The sequence below is a fragment of the Xyrauchen texanus genome, chromosome 15, assembly GCF_025860055.1.
Source record: "Xyrauchen texanus isolate HMW12.3.18 chromosome 15, RBS_HiC_50CHRs, whole genome shotgun sequence".
NCBI lineage: Eukaryota > Metazoa > Chordata > Actinopteri > Cypriniformes > Catostomidae > Xyrauchen > Xyrauchen texanus.
This window is the reverse complement of record NC_068290.1, coordinates 3967722-3990122: the sequence shown is the minus strand read 5'-3', so window position 1 is coordinate 3990122 and position 22401 is coordinate 3967722. Positions and strand designations below refer to the sequence as shown.

The 22401-nt window shown below is 37.4% G+C and overlaps 1 protein-coding gene across 3 annotated transcripts in view; it reads right to left on the bottom strand.

Annotated features, from left to right (window-relative positions):
* The window catches only part of LOC127655922 (DNA-binding protein SATB1), a 105384-nt gene that overhangs the window by 66069 nt on the left and 16914 nt on the right, over positions 1-22401 (bottom strand). For 2 of the 3 annotated variants that reach the window (XM_052143992.1, XM_052143996.1), the window contains exon 1: positions 8705-8887. The exons of the other annotated variant lie outside the window; for it this stretch is intronic. The gene's annotated coding sequence lies outside the window, so the exon portion shown is untranslated. Of the gene's footprint in view, positions 1-8704; positions 8888-22401 lie in introns of those variants that run through there. 3 annotated transcript variants of the gene reach the window in all.

The window sequence follows — 22401 nt, the reverse complement described above, 5'->3', positions numbered from 1 at the left end:
GACTCTGCAAAGGTATAATTATTTTTGTTCTGTACGAACTATATTGATTCTATCCCTTAACCCTACCCCTAAACCTAACCCACACAAAAACCGTTCTGCCTTTTTACATTAAAAAAAAAAAAACATCGTTTAGTTTGTTTTTTAAAGTGATTTGAATTATGGGGACACTAGAAACGTCCTCATAAACCACATTTATAACATAATATCCTTGTAATTACCAGTTTATAACCAACAAAAATGTCCTCATAAACCACTTAACCCTGCCCACACACACACACACACACACACACACACACAAACACACAGATGACAGCACACGTCAAAGATTCACACATACATCAAATTTCAGTAAATATAGTAATAATAATAACAATCTTTATTAATATAGGTTTCTAAAGCAGTTTTCAGAGTCATTTAGAGAGAAAATATGTAATCTGCATGAGATATGAAACCCAATTTGACCCATCAAAATGACGTTTGTTGTTGTAAACTATTGTTGTCAGCTTGATTGTCATCTTAAACACCTAGTGCAGATTAAATTATTATTATTATTATTATTTGTTTTGGAAAATAATGTATTTTGAAAGAGTTAATGCTCTTGCATGGACGATTCAGTAACACAAATAAATAAAAATAATTTTACTTAAAAAAAAAACAAACATAATTTTCCTCCATCTTTTTTTTGGGGGAAAATTGTGTATTTTGAAAGAGTCACACTATCCCCTGTAATATAAGATGGTAGCTATTCCAGAGCGAATTTATGTTTCCGTAAATGAAAAATATAATGACACATAAAGAAATCAGTGATTTAGAATTACAGGTGAAGGTCAAAGGTTATCATCCATGTTGGTTTGGATGTACCTAGATGTAACTAGTATTTATCATTTATTTGATAATTATAAAAAAAAAGCTTGGGTCTGGTTTAAACCAGCATTAACAATCATAATGACAAAGAGGCCCAATAATTAATTATAGTTGAGACAGTGAGTTTTTTTTTTTTTTGTTGTTTTTGTTTTTAAATAGCAGGGTGTGTAACATGTACAGACATGAAATGAAAGTGATCAAGCTATATGAAATCAATTCTGGTGGTGAACAAGAACCATCACTGTTTTGAAAATATGAAAACAGGAAATGTAAGTGAAGAGCAATGACATAAAAAAGAGTATATATTTTTCAAGAGTACATATAAAATATATTCATAATTTCAACACAAATAGCCTATAGGTTTACAGTTTTTCTGTGTTGGCCGGCTGAATACTACATATAAAAAGTCTGATATGTCATACGAAGGGTGCTTAACACATTTCCACCGTTGATGCAAATTTGCAGTCTTGAAATGTTAGCCCTTGTGCAAAACAGTGGGCGGCGTAGCAACTATGGCGCAGAATAGATCAAAACTAAAATGGTCAACTTTACAACATTGAAAATAGTTTGTTTTTGCAAGAAAGTCTTTTGTTGTATGTCAGTGCATATACTGTCATACATGTTCTTACAACTTTTTGGTCATATTTTAATCACATAAATCTAAAGTGCACAAAATGAGACTTGCTATTTGCGCATTATGACAACTTAGACTTCTGATGTCTGTTATAAGACGCTTCACTGCACCGGGTTACTGCATGTAGATTTTTGATTTCAGTATCAAGAAGCATCACAAATGTATTGTGCAGTTGTAGTGTTCCCCCTTTTCTCTTCGCCCTAAAATGGAAACGCCAGCAGAGCGCAGTGGTAAGCGGTGCATGGCCGCCATGTTGACGTGCCGTGGCTGCAATCTCCCTGCACTTGTACAAGAGCATCACACCATTTCTGTGGGCACTGCCAGGAGGGTGCTGATGCTGCCAACAGGTGCACACAGTGCCAAGAGCCCTGGCACACACATACCACCCAACTACACCAACTCTGACATCCAGAAGGGCACACAGATTCACCGAACAGAAATGATTTGATCAACTGTGGTTAGAATTCAGCTCCAGCCTATTTAAAGAAGGGTAAACACAATTGAAGAGTTGCAAATGCCAATATTTGCATCACGCTCAAGGAAACCAATAATAAATACATCTTTGTTGAGTGAAAATGTAAAAGAAGACCATTTGAAAACAAAGAGTTGCATGATAGTGCAATGTAACAAAACACTACACAACCTACACTGTAAAAACTTCAAGTTCTAGTCTTAAAGAGATATTTCTACCTTGCCTGACCCCAGGGCTGGACTGGTAATCTGGCATACCGGGCATTTTCCCGGTGGGCCGATGCAATTTGGGGCAGATCAGGGGCAGACTGGCCATTGGGAGAACCGACGGTCCAGTGGATAAGCTAATATGAGCCGCCGTGTTATGCAGAACGGACCACAAAAAGACTTAGAAAATAAGTCCAATGACAAAAAAATAAGCCAAATTAAGATGTTAAATTATTTGCACTATTAACTATTTTATCTATGAATTCTAAGTGTCTAAATCAATATGCATGTGCATGATTACAAGGACATGTTTCATTTTATGTCAGTTCGTACTGCCATGTATTTTCTTACTACTTGAAATCGTCAGTCATTTAGGAAGGTTTAGAAATAAGTCATTCTGAATATCTTCAATGCATCTAACAAGTAAAAAAAATACAAAAAATTACACGATGCTTGTTTAATGCATCACATGGATGCTGAATATCCTGTTTTCATTACTATCCTTATTGTCAAGGAACAGTAGCACACTATGTTTACATCCAAAGTTAGCAACACTGGAGGCACTTTATCACTCGGCACATTTCACCAGCGCTATTCCAAATGCTAGCACGCGTAGGTGTCGTTTAGTCTATGTGCCTGCCACTTCCTCAATGTTAAATGTGCATTAACGAGATTATTTGAGGTATGATAAATCAGAGCCAAGAGCATCTCGGCAGTTTGATATCACAAACAGCATGGGGTAGAATCATCAGTGCCCACCTCATACTGATGAGAGAGAGCAAATCAGTGCCAAGGCAAATGGGCAGTATACAAATATCCATTAAAACATCAACACGACTGCGTTCAACAACATTTCCTGGAAGTATAAAAATGTGAAACTCATTACAGCGCCTAAATATTAGTTGACAAAATAATTTTGCACTTGACTTATGCTCGACTCACATGACTTGTGTATTGAATAAAAGGTAAACAGCAGTAATGCAGTTATTCACATATTGTGAAGCTCTGAGGTCGTCCAAAGTGGGCCAGGATTCTGTAACTCTTTCATCTTCACACTAATTATTTAACTGTTTTATAAGCACTTGGAGTAAAAATAGACCAGACTGATGTAGTCTAGTGCACAGTCATTTCTCTCTAGTGCACACTGTGTCGTTGAATCTGTAGTGTACACTGTAAAAATCCCCCTGTGGCTTCTTTGCACCTGAACACGAGCCAGATTATGTGTGTGTATGATTTTCAAATCAATGAATGTGTTTGTGTAAACACGTGTGTATGTGTGTTTGAGTGTTGTTTTGAGAGCGAGACGGTATCCTGAAGTTCGGCTACACAGCTGAATGACAAAAAAAAGCTCCTGCTCTTTTGAATCCCCAAAGGAATCTGTATTAATTATTTAAAAAAACAATTATTCCCTCTCTGTGCACAAGAGAGGCTCTTTATCAGCTCATCGGTTGTTTATATCTCGCTTTTATTGAATTAAAAAAGAAATCCGTCATCTAACAATCAACTATGATAATTTTCAAGGTCCTGGAAATTACTTTTCTGTCATTGCAGTGGGGCAGCATCACATGATCAAATAATTAGCCCTCTAATTTCTGCCTCGTGGATTGCAACGGATCAACAATTAATAGAGTTAAAGCAACAGGGAGAGAAATCGCTGTGAAGCTCTTTGTCCTGGCTTTTTTGAGGTTTTAAACATACAGTAATGCATGGACAAACAAGGAATTTGCACCAGCAGATCTTTTAGGAGAAATTCACAAAGTTCTATGTATGCTGTTTTCAGCTAAATTTGGCTAACATGATAATTCATTCAGCAAACATTAAGAATATAGTACTAGTTTAAATCCAGAATTCTGCACATATTCCCTAAAACGGCACAGAAAGTGTGACCAAAGGTCTGCGGATTTCGGTTTGCTTACCGATGAGTGTGTTGAATATTGATTGTAAGATCCAACACTCGTTTGTGGTGCACGTGTTTGGGATGTGCTGAAAGGTATACAAGTTAGTTTAGTGTGCCAAATGATGGCAACGCTTCAATTTCCTGTAGCTCAAACAGTAGAGCAAAGCACTAGACTAGCAACACCAACATCCCAGGGAACGCATGCAGTATACAGATAAAACGTACAGGCGACAAGGGCTATTTTTCACAAGGGCTATATATCAGTAATGATAAGATTTGGAGCCAAAAGTCCAATTGTGCAAATGTGTGTTTTCTCTAGCAGAGGCTTTACATGTTGGTTTTTAACTGCTAGTCTTACATTAGAATAATTTTTTTATGAATTCTACAATCCAATGTACATTTTCACTATCAATATATTGTTGTTATAGCCCTTGGGTAAACAAGCAAACACATTAAAACCACAGTTGCATATATTTAGGCAAGAGTCAACTATATTATGATTTTAAACCGACAGGTTTAAACGTTATTTTAGGACAAAATGAAATTCAGGTTGGGGCAAGTTGTCACATTAAATGCCTATTTTTTTTTTTCTTTTCTCCAATTTATCAACTACAATATTTGTAAGCCAAAACAATATTTTTGTGTTACCTTTTGTGTTAAATTTTTTTACATACACCACTGATATAATGACAATTTTCAACATGACAACATGCCCCGCTATTGAGACAACTTGTCCCAAAAGGTCAATGTGTGTTCAATGAACTGTATCTTTTTTCAAGGGCAATAGCAGTGAAAATGTTCAATAGCATTTTTGCAGCCAGAAATGTATTTTGCCTTTCAAAAATAGACCACCTCTGAGAAATATTCACTTGAGTAAAATGTGTGACAACTATCCTCAGTCTCGCCTGTATATCTTTAAAGCACTGTAAGTCACTTTGAATAAAAGCGCTAACCAATATAGTTATCATACAGTATATAGACTGTATACCATCAACCGCATTGCAGGCCTTATGACAATACAGATGATTTGCGGTGTTTTATCAATATAACTTCGTCGTTTTGTGTGAGTGTGTGCAAGACAAATCAAAAGCAACAAATGAAAGCCTTCGCTTCTTTTCAGTTTACAATACTGCAAAGGAAAAGATTTGTATAGTGTTCACTGCGAGTTAATCTGTGTCCCTCCAAACCTCAATAAGTGTGTGTTCACTGTAAAAGAGAGTATCTTGTTTAATTGTTTCTTCAGAGTATGTGGGAGGGTATTAAAACCATGATCTTTTGCAGTATATGCATTCCTGTGATACATACAGCTTTCTTTGTGTTGCTTTACCAGAACAAAGGATTCGAGAAAACCAACACAGATCGGATAACGACAAGCATTGAAATACCAGACAATAATGTGAGATCAAAACATATGGAGCGTCTACATTTAGCTTAGGCGAAATTTAAAATGGTTTAAGGTTACTCCGAGTGTGTATTTCAAATTCTGTTAGTAATGGTGCTGTAGAGGATGATAATATTGCTATTCTTATTTTACACAAATGTCATTTAGCCAAAGCATGGCAAAACTGACATGATGCACTTTTGATGCTAGGTCCTCTGAAAAGACCCAGCGACGATTCTTAACATAAGGTAAAAGCGGCCCAATGAAAAGAGTTAGTGCTTCAGGAAATCAGCAACACAAGATCATCAAATCGGTGTGGCGTGCTGAAATATGTAAATCATCTTTAAAAAGTTTGCAAAATTATTCCAAAGTCTTGAGTTGCATTTTAAATGCATCTACAGTGGTATCGGTATGTATGTAATCGCCTGCCGTTTTAAAATGCTTGAGTCAGAGCCCAAGCATGCACAAACAATCCTTATTTTTTTCTTTCTTCTTTTTTTTCTTCCCCAAACTGGTTTGAGCATGTCATCAGAACTCTCTGATTCAATGTTACCTTTCCTAACTATTAGAAATCATATCATACGTTTTTTTTTTTTTCCAAACAGGGTGGAATCTCCAAGCAGCCACATATTAAAAAACGAGACAGACCTCTTATTTGCTGGCGACAGACTAATACACGCATACGCTGGCAACTAAACAGGTATTTACCTTCCTCTAACTACAAGTATAATTCTTCCCTTTGCTGAGCTGTTATTCCACCCCGCCGTGCATTACCGCGGTGGTTAAGACAATTAATGGTTTTACCCCCGATATCACTCTTGACTTCAACACTACAACGAGTCAGGCACACAGACCAACCAAGAAGTAGTTCACAAGTCTCCCATTCATTGCATCCCGCTGGGAGGTAAGGAATTTTAGGTTTGCAAATTCGTCCTGCGGTTCCAATGGAAATATGTACGGGTGTGTGCTTTGATTGCTGTCACTTAAAACATGACAAATCAAGCAAGACAGAGTGGAAATAATTCATCAAGGACAAGTTGCGTTGATTATGCTCTCGGGTGCTTTTTCCCCAATGCACCGTGCCAGATAATTGGTCTCAAAGGGTCGGAGGGCAAACACTGTGTGTATTCTCTCTGACAACGATGCTACTTTGGTCACCACTGAGTGTATCAATGTGTTATCATGGGTTTAGAGAGCTGTTTAAACGCTTGGCTTCTCTGACCTGAGTTTTTTGCTCTCGGCAGATGGGATCTGACAAATTGAAGGTCAATTAAGCTGGAATGTATGGTGTGAAGGGGCAAGAAAATCATCTTGTGTTTCAGACTTTTCTAAACCGACTCTGACTTCCTGCTGTCTTTTGCAAATAAAGGATGTGTAACACATTCAGTTTAGGGCCTTGACTGGCAGATGTTCAATCTATAATATCTGTTTATATACATCTTTATTTGATGCCTATTCTGTACAGTCGATCAGATCGTAACGTAACTAACAATGCCACCGCGCAAAGATTTGGGACACAAATATCGCCACGGATGCTGAATCAGAGTGCATGCTATCACATCAGGGAAAGTATCTCAACAACAACCAGCCGTGGAAATGAGGTTAAGTCATGCCAATGAAAATGGTTAACTTTCGAGTTAACATCAAGGGGACCCACATGGTTTCACATCAGCAGACTGTACATTTCGACCTGACACCATCGAAAAAAAGGGTAAGAATGAAACAGGAGAAGAGAAACCTTGATAAAAGCAGCAACTTTGATGTTGAATGGCACTTACAAGAAGCAAACCTGACTATGGCAGGAAGAGCTCAGTCGCTCTGTTCAGAGAAACACTGACCAGATCAACCACACTAATTCTAACCCAGATAAATAACAGGGTTGAAAGTAATCTCAAGACAAATAACCTCGATTTTACCGCATTGCCCTTTTAATAACAGATCAGATCATTTTACATTGCGAAAACAGTGTCTGTTACATGTAAACTATTTCATCCATGCACCTCAGTGTGATTCTAAATAGTCAAAATGATCACTGATTTCACTCTGCATTTATTACAAGTCATTTTGCATGTACCCTGTCTAATCTTACAGTGTGCAATGAACTTGTTTGCAAATATAATATGGGGACAGCACTTAAACCACGAATAACTGTGAGGAGTAACGTAAGAAATAGAGAAGGTGTAGATGAACATCACTTCCTAAAACTCTTTGCAGCTCTTGCATTTCATCGCTGTACATAACTGTAACGTATGAACAGAAATATAACCATAACACTGATTTACATGCATTTCAATGTAACACTTAACGTCATATAATTTAATATAATTCTATCATTTGCCAATTAAGTGCATTAGATATACATTAAATCACATATGCACATATTTTCATTTGACATGTTCTGAGTGACTAAATACAACGAAGGTGCATATGCAGAAAAGACCAGGAATCATTTAGTTGGGTGCAATTATTTTAGTGGCAATCTCAATGAAGTTATTGACACTCAGTTATTACTATTTTACATGGAAAACTGTAAATATAATCACAACTCAACTGCAAAAAGCATGCATGACAGTATACTATACTATACTTCTTATGCATTGTATAGACTTATTGATTAATGTGCATTTGATGTTGTGCATTTCTTTCAAATTATTGTGAAGAATATAGTCTTACTTCAAATAATGTATTTGCAACATTATTCCTTTAAAAGTATGCCTGCCTCTTGACTCCCTGCAGTCAGATTTTTCTTTCTTTTAATTTGACATTTTGTGCATGTAAAAGCACACGCCCTTCTCATGTATAAAAGTGAAAATATTATGGGTTAAACTTGGTCCTGACCACCAGAATGTCATACAAAATTACATAAAAAACGAATGATTTTATAATCATGGGATATATAGCCCAAAAGCTAGGGTGCAAAGTAAATGTTTATTTTGTATTTATTAAAACACTATGAAAAAATATCTATTGTCAGACATCTACATTTAGAGACTAAACAATACAAGAGCAATTCCTAAATATACATTAAAAAAAGAATCACTGCCACGTAAAAGAATGCACGCACATTTTCTCCTACTTTTTGCTTGATCAATTCTTTATCATGCAATCTATTGATAAGAGAATTCAGCAAATAGAAGTGACTGTTCGTTAAATATACATCAGCTTTGCGTTCGGAGCAGATGTTCTTGCACGCGAACGTGCCATGCTCAAAGACATCAGGGAGAAGGAAGGCGAGGAAATACAACAATACCTTCGAGAACTTAACAAGCTCCACGTAACCTCTTGTTTTCCATCCAAAAGTTGCGAATGCGCGTGTAACTTCGTCTCCACCTTGAGAGATCCAGAGCCGGAGCGCGTCTACAATCACTGTTCGCTGCTGGCGATGGAGAGCTGTCACTGCGCGCGACGCTGAAGTTAGGGAGCGCACGGACTGCGCGCAACGTGGGCTGCGGTGCGGGATAGAAGCGCACGAGGAGGAGGAGGAGGAGGAGGTGTAGGAGGAGGAGGGTTTGAGCTCGACGATAGGGGTGTCAGGTAAACGAACCGCCCCTCCCTGTCTCCATAAGACGATCTGCCAGCTGTGGCGCAGCGCGTCTCCTTGCCCCACTTTGATTTTTGGAGCGGCGCGCGCGGGTCTCTGGGGACTCATCCACACTCTCACACAAGCCATTCTCATATTTACACACCACATGTTAAACATGTCAGAACAGAGGACTGTAGAAAATTATTCAAAACTTGCCATCCTCAGCCGCGAGTGTGTTTACACTTCTAGTCGTTTTATTACATATAAGGTGCGACTTTACATACATTTGCAGTTTTGACACTTTAGCACATCTTGATCCAGAATAAAATTAAACATTTACTGGGTATTTCATTTGAATGCACATGTGCTTGTTTATTGATCCATTAACATGTTTACAACAGGATCACATATAGCTACGTTTGGAATTAAAATGAATAGAATTAAGAGAGAAAAGACGCACAAAATCTTGTCAAGAAGAAATGTGTTGAAGAGTTTGCCATAAAGCGCATTTGATGCGGATGTTGTGATGCGTTATAGCGCATTGATTTTATATATATATATATATATATATATATATATATATATATATATATATATATATATATATATATATATATATATATATATTCTATAGCATTTATAATATAAAATAATTATCATAATAATTATGTGTTGTTACTTTGCCACTTTAGGTCGGATAAATGTAAGGCAATTTTTTTTTCATTATTATTATTTTTGTATTAATAGCTATAGGCCTATATATATATAGGCTATATATGGAAAGTGTAAGCGGCATCTTTTCCTTGATTTCGATATAGAATAAAAAAATCGCACTAATGTTAGATTTTGTCATTGACTTTTCATTGATGATTTTGTTATTATTGTAATTGTTTTTTTGTTTTTTTTTTCGTAGCCTTTAAAATGTTGTCTTTTAATAAGCGGCCATATAGGATTTCTCGTTTGAATTTATAACACAAATTGAAGACGTTTTATTCTTCTTTAAAATAACGATTTGTAGCCTATAATTGATCTTTTATTGCACTTTAGAGTCTCGTTGTCTATTTAAATAACTCACGAGTGCCTGATATTGATTTCAAATCGGACTAAGGTTTCAAACACCTGTTTACGCATCTTAAAAATCATTAACTTTGCTCACATCATTTTTTGGTTTTAGTTTTTTTTTTTTTTTTTACGCACATGTTATTGTCAGATACGATGAGAATGAATTCTTTCAAATGTGACTCATTCGAAGCCAAATTCAGGAAGAGACGCACAGACATAGTGACTCATATTATTAGAAAGGTTTTAGTTTAGGCTACTCGTCCAAAGCAGATTCACCCGATATAAATCTCGCACACGAGCTTATTTACCATTTGCTCGACAGTAAAGAGAGTGCAAAAGATTTCCAGTAAATATTTCCACCCTGTGAAGAAGGTAATCTGAGTAACGGTACACTGTGAACTGCGTTTTGATTTCGGAAGCAACGTTTTGATCTTAAACATGCGAGTTTCATATTAGAATAAGAACAACAGTCCTTTATAATCAATTAGATTTGATGTAAAAATACCTAAACATTTAAAACCTCTCTCTCTCTCTCTCTCTCTCTCTCTCTCTCTCTCTCTCTCTCTCTCTCTACACACACACACACACACACACACTCTCTCTCTCTCTCAACCTGACCAAAAGACACATTGTTGCTTTTCAACCAAAGAGATATTAAATGTACAATCTGAGAAGAGAAGAGAAGAGAAGAGAAGAAAGAGAAGAGAAGAGAAGAGAAGAGAAGAGAAGAGAAGAGAAGAGTTGAGTTGAACTTCTATAAAGACCATTTTATTGCACATTGTAAAGGGTTCTTTTTATAACCTTTATTATGGCTAAATATTGTAGTTCATCATTGAACTTGAGCCATTATGAATGTTCTTAAAAGGACTGAAAGGACGTTTTCATTGCACATTTTCCCAACCTGCAAAACCAAACCTTAAAGGTTCCAGAAATTGCTCATTTTAAGTCTCAGTGCTCTTTTTTAAGAGTGCAATGTAAGAGTCTAACCAGAAACGCCATTCACAGCAGTTTTACTTCCATAATCGGATATATTTCGGATAATCGATCAGAAAGTGAATGCAGCTTTTTCCAGTTCCTTTTCAACAGATGCAACAACAAACCTCAAAAGGTTCCAAGATACGTCAAAAGTTCATTTCCTAACCTTTTCTTTTTTGAGAATGTAATATCAGTACACATATGCATTCCTGCAATGTAAACTTGTAATGTCATGATATAGAAATTGCAACACAAAGAAACCTTAAGAGAATACAATGCTGATCTGTGAACTTGGCCAGGCGTCACCTGTTGCAGCAGTAAGGTCAAGGGCATTCGTCCAAATACGTTTGTTTGTTGTGGTGTTGTTGTCATAAGAAACGGAAAGGTGGCTTCTAAAGCGTGCTATTTTCAACTTCACATCATGGAAACATAGCTTGAGTAAATTTCCAAATACACTGATACCTCAGACTTAATAACTAGGCCATCACTTACAAAAAACATTGCAGAGAACTAAGGAAAATCACTGAAAATATTGTGCGTTAGCAATGGCTGAGACAGTTAAAGAAAGATGCATTCAAATAAAATCAACTAAAAATGTCAGTCATGCTGTTTTACTTGCAATTTACAATTTCTGTATAGTGAAGTAGCAACTTAGTCAAGTATTAGCTCAATTGCATCTTTTTATCGATAGAGCCGTTTCTTGTCACCCTTCCATTGTAACTGCTTCTCAGAAAACTCGCCCAAATAGTGGCTTCGGGACTCCACAAAAGCCATAATGGTTTCATTTATCAGTGGCATACATAATTTTCAATTTCTCTGTATGAATCATAGTCACATAATAGTTTCAGGGGAGAGACCTCGAGTGGGAGAGAGACAAAGCAAGAGACATCGGAGAACATTCTCAAGAGTCTGAATTAGTAATATGTAATAGAGAATATTTGACACTATACAAGAGGACTTTGGATTGAAGTCACCATGGTGTTTGGGTCAAAGAGTGGACGACATATTGATGTGGCAGTTTACTAAGTGACCACAAGAGGGCACCGTATGTGCGGAGCCTGTTTAACTGCAATGTCCCTTTTCTGACCAGCAGTTTTCACTGATACGGTTTGATTTGTACAGCTAGTATGTTTTTTTATTTATTTTTTTTATTTATTTATTATTTTTTTTAGGGAATAATATATATTAAAATCCCCCAACTACCCGAGAAACCACTCAAATGGGTGTGCTGAGAAATCGCACTTGTCTCTGATACATCTCTAGATTCTGCAATCAGCAAAATAGAGTTAGGGGAGTGACCCAAGCTTTTCTAGCCAATCAGAAATGCTCTCTGCCTGTCAATCATTTTGCACGTTTTGGGTTTGCAGACATGTCTTGGGGGCAGGGTTTTGGAGAGAGGTCGCGTGGTTGAAGTTAGCAGAACGGCTGAAGCCGCTTACAGCAACTTAAAGGGATAGATCACCAAAATGAAAATCCCCTCATCATTTTCTCACCCTCATGCCATCCCATATGTGCATGAGTTTCTTTCTTAAGCAGAGCACAAACTAACAAACTCTCCTCCCTGCCCAGTAATTGGTGATATGCACGAAGTATGTGAATCAACCAAAACAAAAGAAGGTGAAAGTGAAAATGGAGATTCAAATTTTTTATCTCTTTCTCACCTGCAGCTCTTATAGCGCTTCTGAAGGCATGGATTTAACCACTCAAGTCATATGGAGTCCTTTTATGCTACCTTTATGTGCTTTTTGGACCTTAAAGGTTCTGGCCACCATTCACTTGTATTGTATGTACCTACAGAGCTGAAATATTCTTCTAAAAAGTGAATGATGAGAGAATTTAAATTGTTGTGAACTATCCCTTTAACTTTAAACTTTAAAATAAGCACCAGATCGAAATAACTGCATAAAAGAAACAGTACATTTCAGTTACATTCAACATGTGTACGTTTCAACCTGGTCTTATAGATTTTCTTTTTATTCAACCTACATTTAATCAATATTATTTGTATGTGGCTCATTGTATGTATTGTGGCAGTTTCCTAGTGAAATGAACAATAGAGTGCCACAGTAGAAACAACTTTTTATTCACTTTTATACAAATCATGAGTAAAACTGCAGATTATCAGTTCATAAACACTTACTTTTCAGCCTCAAATATCACATTTGATAAACTTCTACATGACTTGTCAGGTGACACACTTCAACGTTTGTATTGCATGACCAACTACATTTACAAGCTTGTTCAAGTGTGATGAAATTGCACAGTAGATCAACTGATAGAGCGTTGCATTTGTGATGGATGAGGGTATGAGTACAGAACAGCACGTTTAATGTTAGCTAGCTGGTAGGTAGCTGTGCAGTATGTAAACCTCACTCCCCTGGCCTCAAGGGGCGCACTAGTGACTGCCTCCTTGTTAGCACGCCCGTCTCCCATGCCGGAGACGTCGTGAGCGGGTCGAGGGGTCCGATTAAAGTGATGCCGTAAAGTAATGGTAGCCAGCTGTTACATAGTTGTACAGTGTGTTAACCTCACTCTCCTGGCCGCAAGAGGCGCACTAGCGACTGGCGATAGGGGCTTAAGCCTCTTCACTAGCGTTCCCGTCTCTGGGTCGAGTAGGACAGGTAACACAAGCAAGTTGACACTTGGGCTGAAAGTGTCATAGAAGCACCACAAAATGATGTGGTTGCTACAGAAATTGTGTTTTTCATCTCACATTTGCTTTTTATGACACTATCTGGTTTAGGTTTAAGCAGCTGATTGGTCAAAACAGCATCCCATCCGTAGAAAAACACAAAATGAACACTTTGCACCAAAATAAAGCAGAGTTGGACACCCAGCCTTTGAAGTCACCAACAAAAGCTATTGGAATCATTTTTTCTACCCTTTTAAAATTTGATATTTATTTTGCAATATTAAAGGTGCTGTAAGCGTTTTTAGCCATTCCACTTCCACAAAACTGAGCTGTTGGATTACCCATGTCCCCTCTTTCCAAAACCCTGCACTTCAAAGATACCAAATGAGCTTTATTGAGACTGACTTTGGGAAGAAACGGTTGGTTAAAAAAAAAAACTGCATGAAAATAGTGCCCTCAACTGACAACTGTTATGAACAACATGGCGTCAAAATGGCAGTAAGCCTCAATATTTAGCTGTAAGTACAAAACTATGAGAACGCGCAAAATGATTGATATTCAGAGAGCCTGAGAGACCGCTGCCTGCGGACACATTTCTGTTTAATGTTTCAAGCTATCACAGAGATTGGTGAGATATCTTGACACTTATTTCATAAATATCTTTCAGGGGGTAGGAACATTGTTTAAATCACTTTCCATGAAAAAAAGCACTTACAGCACTTACATAACTATGCATGATTATATGGTTAGTTGCATTTTATTATTTGCTTTTAGCATTGAAGGGGTTGAAATGCCCTTTAGCCATGACGGCTTCTCAAACCTTATTGCTCAAGTGAGATTGGATATTCAACGACGGCACCATTTTGTGGTCCGTTCTGCATAAAGCAGTGGCTCATTGTAGCTTATCGCGGCCCATTCGGCACGTTTTGCAGCCGAACCACAGGCCCGCTCGGTTCTACCGATGGACATTACGCACCTGACTGGCCCAAAAGTGCGTCGGCCCACCGGGAAAATGCCCGGTATGCCAGATTACCAGTGCAGCCCTGTTAAGGAGGTAAATAAGGTCAGTTTCTGATTTCATGTTGACTTTAATATTTCACAGTCTGCCAAGACTGCCATAACAGCTGAACGTGCAGGTTGAAGTCGCTAACAGTGCAGTATTAGCAGTGAAGGGACAGACCCCCAAACTGACAGCAGGTGTGAAAGCGGCGGCGTGGGTGTCTGAAACAGGAAGTGAGCTTAATTGTGTTGACAGTCACATTTCTTTCCACCAGACAAATCTAATGGAGAGTAAAATTAAAATGCATGATTGTAAAAGAACTTAGAAGTTTGTGCAAACTGAAAGGGCCATGAAACATTACGAAGCGCAACAATAAAGGTTCTGGCTCTTGCTTCTCGCCCTCCTTTGAGTTTTTAGACAATAAACCGCTGCAGATTTTAAAAGCACAACACCCTGAAATTAATGTTTATGATTAACAACTATCCTGAATGAGAAGTGGGTACATTTTAATTACAGACTATATTTAGAACACTAAAAACACTAAAACGCAGAAAACCTTAGACATCCGGCTTAATTGTATAATGTTTTATTCTTTTGTTGTTCATTCTGAACAATTGACAGTATTTAGAGTATTTGACTTGAGTAGTAATCATCAATATTTTACTTTCACAAAAACGTATGAAGACATAAAAGGACATTTTATCTCAGGCAGATGTCAACGGGTCTCTGATGTTTATGGTAGATGATCGTCTGGACTCCAAACCATACACTGAAAACAGTGACCCAGCTAAATTATTATCATGATGTCTGGGATGCCGATATGATTTAACCTTTACACACTTCACTCCAGACATTGTAATATTACAGTTTGAGATGCTGATAACCCATTTCTCAGAGTTGCCACCCATGAAAGACATTCACAGGATGTTGATCTGAAGATTTCGCGAGATAGGAAGTGTTCTACTATGTGAAAGTGATGAGCAAGCAGATTATACAAAAACCTTCATTTCTTAAAAAAGTTGAAGCTTTAATAATCTGCTATCGCTTTGTGTGCTAAATTATTTTTTTTAATAACATTTTATAGATATTTTATCATATAAGATATTTTATACAACAACTATCTGTTCTAAATGTGCAAAATCTGCACGTGAGTCTTTCACCACAGTCTAGATAAATATCTGTAATTGTGGATAAAAAGGAGTTGAAGAAAGAATGTGAGAAAACATTTATTCTTAAAGGGACAGTTCACCACCAAAAATCAAATAAACAAACAATAACAAAAAATCATCTTTTACTCAACTTTATTGTGTTCCAAACTTGAATGACTTTGTTTCTTGCATGGAACACAAATTGAGAAATGTTGATCAATGTACTGGCTGCTCTTTTCCATATAATGACATTGATTATTGGTTTAACAAATACACTTTAAAAGTTTAATTAAAAAAACATGGAGATGTTAGGCAGAATGTCCAAGCCTCTGTTTTCCATAAAGCAAAATTCCATAGGGAATTATATTTCTAAAAATTCAGTCTATTCCTCACACAAAACATTTGTTAGGCTTCAGAAGACTTTGAATAAAGCAAACAAGTTCAATGAAATTTATGAAGACATGTATATATTTAGATATACACAGGATTGGAGAGTAATGGAATACATGTAACAGGATTACGTATATAAAATACAAAATATAAGTAACTGTATTCCATTACAGTTACAATTTAAATCATTGGTAATTAGAATACAGTTACATTCAAAAAGTATTTTGATTACTGAAGAGATTACTTTGTATTTCATTGTCATTTGTTTCATTTAATATTTAGTCCTTTCAGATAGAAAACATTTATACATATAGATGATGTGATCCAAAGTGCATTTGAACAGCGGTGAAACACTTTCTTATGATGTGTGAATCTTATGATTCATACGAGCAGACAGAGAAGTATGTTTGAAGTAAGTTTGGAGCCGAAGAAATAGAAATAAACCTTTTTTAAATTGTTAGCTTTACGCTAAGCTAAAATGCTATTTCTAGCCATTTTACACGCACATGTTACCAGACACGATCATATTTATTATCAAGAAAATTCATGTTAGATCATAATTTCTTTTTTCTAGTAAGACCTTTGATATTAGGGCAAAAATCATATTCTTGAAAATAATTTTTGTATTGTTTTCCTGTAAAAATATGAAAAATCCTTAAAACAAGATACATTTGATTGATGGAGCGAATGGGCTGCAATAAGCTAAAATGCGCCGCCACGTTATGTAGAACGACCACAAAACGGCGTGCGTAATGCAGAAAAGGACAGTAAACCAATTTTTTGCATTTGACCTTGTTTTGAACAAGTTTTATGCACCTACACATAAACTGATTTTAAAGTGATTGTTTCATACATTATAATATTGAAATTGACTTTCATCGTTTCAGTTCTGTAATCATGTCGCTCTTTTAAAAAATCTGATTCATGTAGTGTTTACAGTATTATAGATAAGTCACATATTTTAATAAAAATAAAGTTGCCAATCACAAACACCTATAAAATACCTATATGTTTTGTTCTTCTGGCAAACAGCCATAAAAGGGACTGTAAATTACGGTACGTGTGCTACATTTTTAAATTACAGCCAAGAGTTTTGTATTATAAAGGGGCGTAACTTTCACAACTCATAAAAAGTACTCATAAGTACTTTTAAATGAGCTACTCTTTTACTCTTACTTGAGTAGATTTTAGGACAGGTACTTTTACTCATACTACATTTTTTTAAGATGTAACAGTACTTTTACTTGAGTATTATATTTCAGTACTCTTTCCACCCCTGATTGTTGCTGTGCACTGGAAGCTTCTGTCACCAAGACTAATTCCTTGTATGTGTAAACATATTTGGCAATAAAGCTGATTCTGATTCTTAAAGCTCAAATGGGCCCACCGGCCGTCAATGAGTGAAAATCTCTTTCTGTGAAATCTCAGTACTAAAATCATGCCTGCATGCTATGCATACCTTTAGTCATTGTTGTGTTTGCATTTGTAATTAGTGTTATGTTTCATTTGGTTGGAGTGGCTTTTGGACTCTTGGAGACATTGTGATAAATTATTTTTGCAATGCTATAACTTTTGATTGCTTTGTTGTATCAACACAAACTTTTCTCAGATACAGTTGACATGATTATGATGAAACAAAAGCAGTTTTTCGAAGCCACTTTATTTACACCCAGACATATAGAATGCCAAATAAGAAAAATGAGAAAAAATGTAAATTGTTTTGTCAGATTTTAAGCAGTTTCTTAGGCTGAGAGTCTCAGAATATATCATAATCTACGTCACTAAAATGTTTGAAAATGCTTCTTTACAATGACACCAAACACTTGACCCTTCTTGTTTTTTTTTTGTTGGTTTTTTTTCGAGTTTATCCATTCATTTTGGGTATGCCACTGAAACCGGAAATCTTAAGAGCTTAAAGGGTTAACCCATTTTTAAACACATTTTATAATGTTTAAAATACCATCTGCAGAATTCAACAGATTATCTTTTTTTAATCTATGCATAAAATGTGGAAAAAGTTTGCAGATTCCCTCTGGGCCTGGTCATACTGCTTGTAACTTGTAACTGTCATGTATGGAAAAGAGAATAAAAAAAAAAAAGAAAAATTGCCTTTTGTGTTCCACTGAGACAATAACAGCATAGAGGTTTGGAATGACATGAGACTGAGTAAATAATTACAGAATTATTCATTTAAATAATTGGTGATAATTATTTAAAATGGTGATAACACCTAGAAATAAAGCGAAAAATCGTTTTTTTTTTGCATGTCCATGTTTTTTTTTTTTTTTTTTTTTGTCAACTACCAATTTGCAGCTTTATTAAAACAAAATGGGAAAAAATGCAGCTTTGCCTAATGTATTGTATGTGATAAATGTCACGTCGCTGCTTTAATCTTTGCCATGGTAAGAATGTCCTGATGTTATACAAAGGGAATGTTCTGGGTATTTTTTAAATTGTATATATTATTTTCTTGATGAATGTTAATGAAATCAGGTCTTAAATGCACAGTAAAGTGTTTTGATGAATGTAATGAATCCAACGCTCAGAGTACAAGTTTGCCACAATTCACCTTTTCTGAGTTCCTGCATTTACTTGAGCACAAGTGTGCTGTATTGCTTACAGAGGTTGACATGGTTACATCCTGCTTTGCAGCCCTATGCAATTATGCAGAATAGATGATCTTCACTTATGAACAAATTAACAACAGGTAAAATATACTGTAGTCACCGATCGTCTCCATAGGCGGCAAATTTCCCTCATAAAAGCTCTCGCCAAGCGATGTGTTCATGCTTGTCAGTCAAATGCTTTTAATGGCAGGCAATCACTCGCTTTGTGAGTGCCGAACTTCAAACTTCACTGGAATTTTAGGAATCAGTGTGCGGTTTGTATGTTAAAATTACTGTAATAAAGTCACATTTATCTTAAGTGTTACAGTGCTTGAAAATATGCTCATAAATACAAAAAAACATGAAAAGAAAGAGAAGGAAATTCCCACCCAGAACAAATTGGAAACTTTTTGTAGTCTGAATTTGGCAGTGAACGTCCTGAAATGTGCAATAGTATACTGTACATAATAATGCAATTATATTGATTCATGGGACTCATCCAGCCAGTCAGAATTGACATTCTCTACATTCATTCAGTGGCAGACTCAGGCTGTCTGTGGGGCAGGGGCGAAAAAAATAAAAAGGGCACCAGCTGCATATGGTGGGGAACGATGGAGAGAAAGCACACATGAAGTAGGTTCATTGCCAAAGAGATGTTGCCCTTAACAACTGTTGAAAAGCCATCTTTCAAAAAGTTGAACAGCACAATTATAGTTGCACTTCATTTTTTTAAGTTTAATTTGAAGTTTAAGTTCAAAGATTGAAATCAAGCAGCCTTGCGTTATTGTATAGGCTATTGCTTAAAGGGGTCATGACATGGGTTTTTTTATTGTATTATTATGTTCCCTTAGGTGCAATTATAGTATTAATATATTTTTTTTTAAGAAAAACTTTTAAAATCTAGTGATTTATGACCTTTTCCCACCCTGTTTCTCATCCTCTGATTCAAACAGTCTGTTTTGGGGGCGTTTTCCATTTAAGACTTCAGTGTTAACGCCCACTGTTATGATTGGCTAACGTCAGTGCCTATGTATCAATTATTGACGCCCCAGCCAGAACAATATGCAAGTAAACTAAGTAAAAACACTGTGATTATTCATAATGAATGAAATTGCGCTTTAAAAAGTAGTTTAAAGTTTAAAATAGATTACTTACAGTTTGCGTCGTCGTTGTTCCCAGAATAGTCGGCACGGACTTATCTTTGAGCAACAGTTTTCTGGCAAAGCCAGCATCATATTGAGATTTGTTCTCAAAACAGTCATCCTTAAAATGTACAGAACAAACGCTCAAGTTAACACTTCACTGGGACGTCCGCAAAAAATAAACTGCATCCATTTTTCCCTGACGTCTGGATCTTTCGGCAGCTTATTCAGAGGTTTTGTTTGACCACAGCCAGGAACAGCACATCTGTGTGGCATCGTAATTTTCCTGTGCACAAGTAGTCTCTGTCAGAGCTCGCTGTCCATCGACTGAACACTTGTGAGGCGACGGCGATACTGAAATGAGCGTAGTTGTCTTGCGCTTAAAGCGTAGTTATCTTGTGCTGGAGGCGGTCATATGCAAACGCTGGTACGTCACTTCTAACCGACACGTCACTTCTAACCATGAATCCAGAACGAGCTGTGTTTTGAGCTTGATTAAATAAATGATTCGTTTAGAATGGGGAGGACGTCTTAAAATATTAAACTTGCAGGACGTTTTAATGATACAAAGACCTCTTATATACCAAAAGATCAAGGCAAATTTGGTTTCTCATGTCATGACCCCTTTAAAGAAAATTACTCCATAGTACTACTTAGTACTTTGTACTAAATGTAAAACATATAGCTATGTAACATACCTCACACACTGTAGTGAGATATGAAGGTTCCAGCTCAGACTGCACTAAAAATAAACGGGTACTCCACCCAAGAGATGGTTTGCACTCTCTTTTGGAACCAATAAACTCATCCAGATATTTTTTGCATTTTTTTCTTTTCTTTCTAAAGATATGTTTAACTTCTCCTGGATGAGTTTATTGACTCCAAACAGAAATTAAATTGAGGTAGAATCATGCTTCCACTAAACTGTTTGAAGCATAGTTCAATGGAAAGGAGGAGGCGAGAACCGGCTTGACAATATAAATAATATTTTAATTCTAAACTTAAACAAAAGACAACAACACACACATGACGGACATGTCCGTAAACGATTTCTCTCTCCCGCACCATCCTCCGCAGTCTCCATTTATCCCTCTCGGAGGCTTGATTAGCCTGATAAGGGACCGGGTGTGTAGAATCACGACCCGGCCCCGCCCCCCGCCCTGCCACATTCCTCCCTCGTTCTCTCAGGCTGGGGAGCCCCCGGCATGACGTACGGCAGGAGGCACGCCCCTCCCCGCTCGTCCCCGGGCGGACCGGAGTCAGACCCACGACCTCCGGAGGAAAGAACGGCCCTCTGCATTCACGGCGACTCCTGGGGACACTACTCCGCCCCTGGCAACGGCCCTACCGCTCCAGGCGGTCGGGGAGTCACTTCCCTCCTCCCTTCGCGGACGGCGGTCTTCTGTCGACCCCTCCGCGTTTCTGGGGGATGGCAGGGCACTCCTCCGACCCTGGCAGCGGCTCCATTGCTCCAGGTGGTCGGGGAGTCCAGTCCCCACTCGCGTCGTGAACGGCGGCCGTTCACCGCGCCCGGGCGGTCGGTCTACTTCCTTCCCTGGCGGATGGCATCGGTGCTCCACCGGGTGGAGAGCAGTGTCGAGGACTCCGCGAAAGGCATCCCTCCTCCTTCCCGGATTTCGACAACAGCGTAACATAGTTCGATGGAAAGGAGGAGGCGAGAACCAGCTTGGCAATATAAATTATATATTATATAATTATAAACTTAAACAAAAGACAACAAACTCACACATGACGAACATGTCCGTAAACAATCTCTCTCTCCCGCACAATCCTCCGCAGTCGGCCTTTATCCCTCTCGGGGGCTTGATTAGTCTGATAAGGGACCGGGTGTGTATGATCACGACCTGGCCCTGCCCTCCGCCCTGCCACACTGTTTTTTAAAAGGATATATATAAAAATAAAATAAAACAGGGGCACCAGGAGGACATTTTTCACTATAGAGGCATCCCATGAGGGGATCTTTCACGGTAATTTTAATTTTCCTACTAAAATCATGGTTATGTTTACATACAGAGTGAGGGATTAGGCTTGTTAGTTCGTTTGTTTATCCCTATGGGAGTAAAAGTTGTTTGTTGTTGTATTAGCCAACATGTATGATTTCTTAAGGTTTTGCCATCTTGCCATGAGACCGGGTTGGACCAAAATTGAAGTCATTAGTTCTCTGAAAACTTCACCTCCACTGCAGCTCTCAAATCTCATTGTCCATACCTAATACAGTGGCAAGAAAAAAGATTTTGAACCCTTTGGAATTTGCTGGTTTTCTGAATTAATTGGTCATAATGTGTCCAATCGCATCTTCATCAAAGTCACAAGTATAGACAAACACAATGTGTTTAAGCTAACAACACATAAACAATTATATTCCTTGGAAAATTTCAAGCGTGCAGCAATGTTTTTGTTGGAAAGCAGCGGCTTCCTTCATAGTGTCCTGCCATGAACACCATGCCT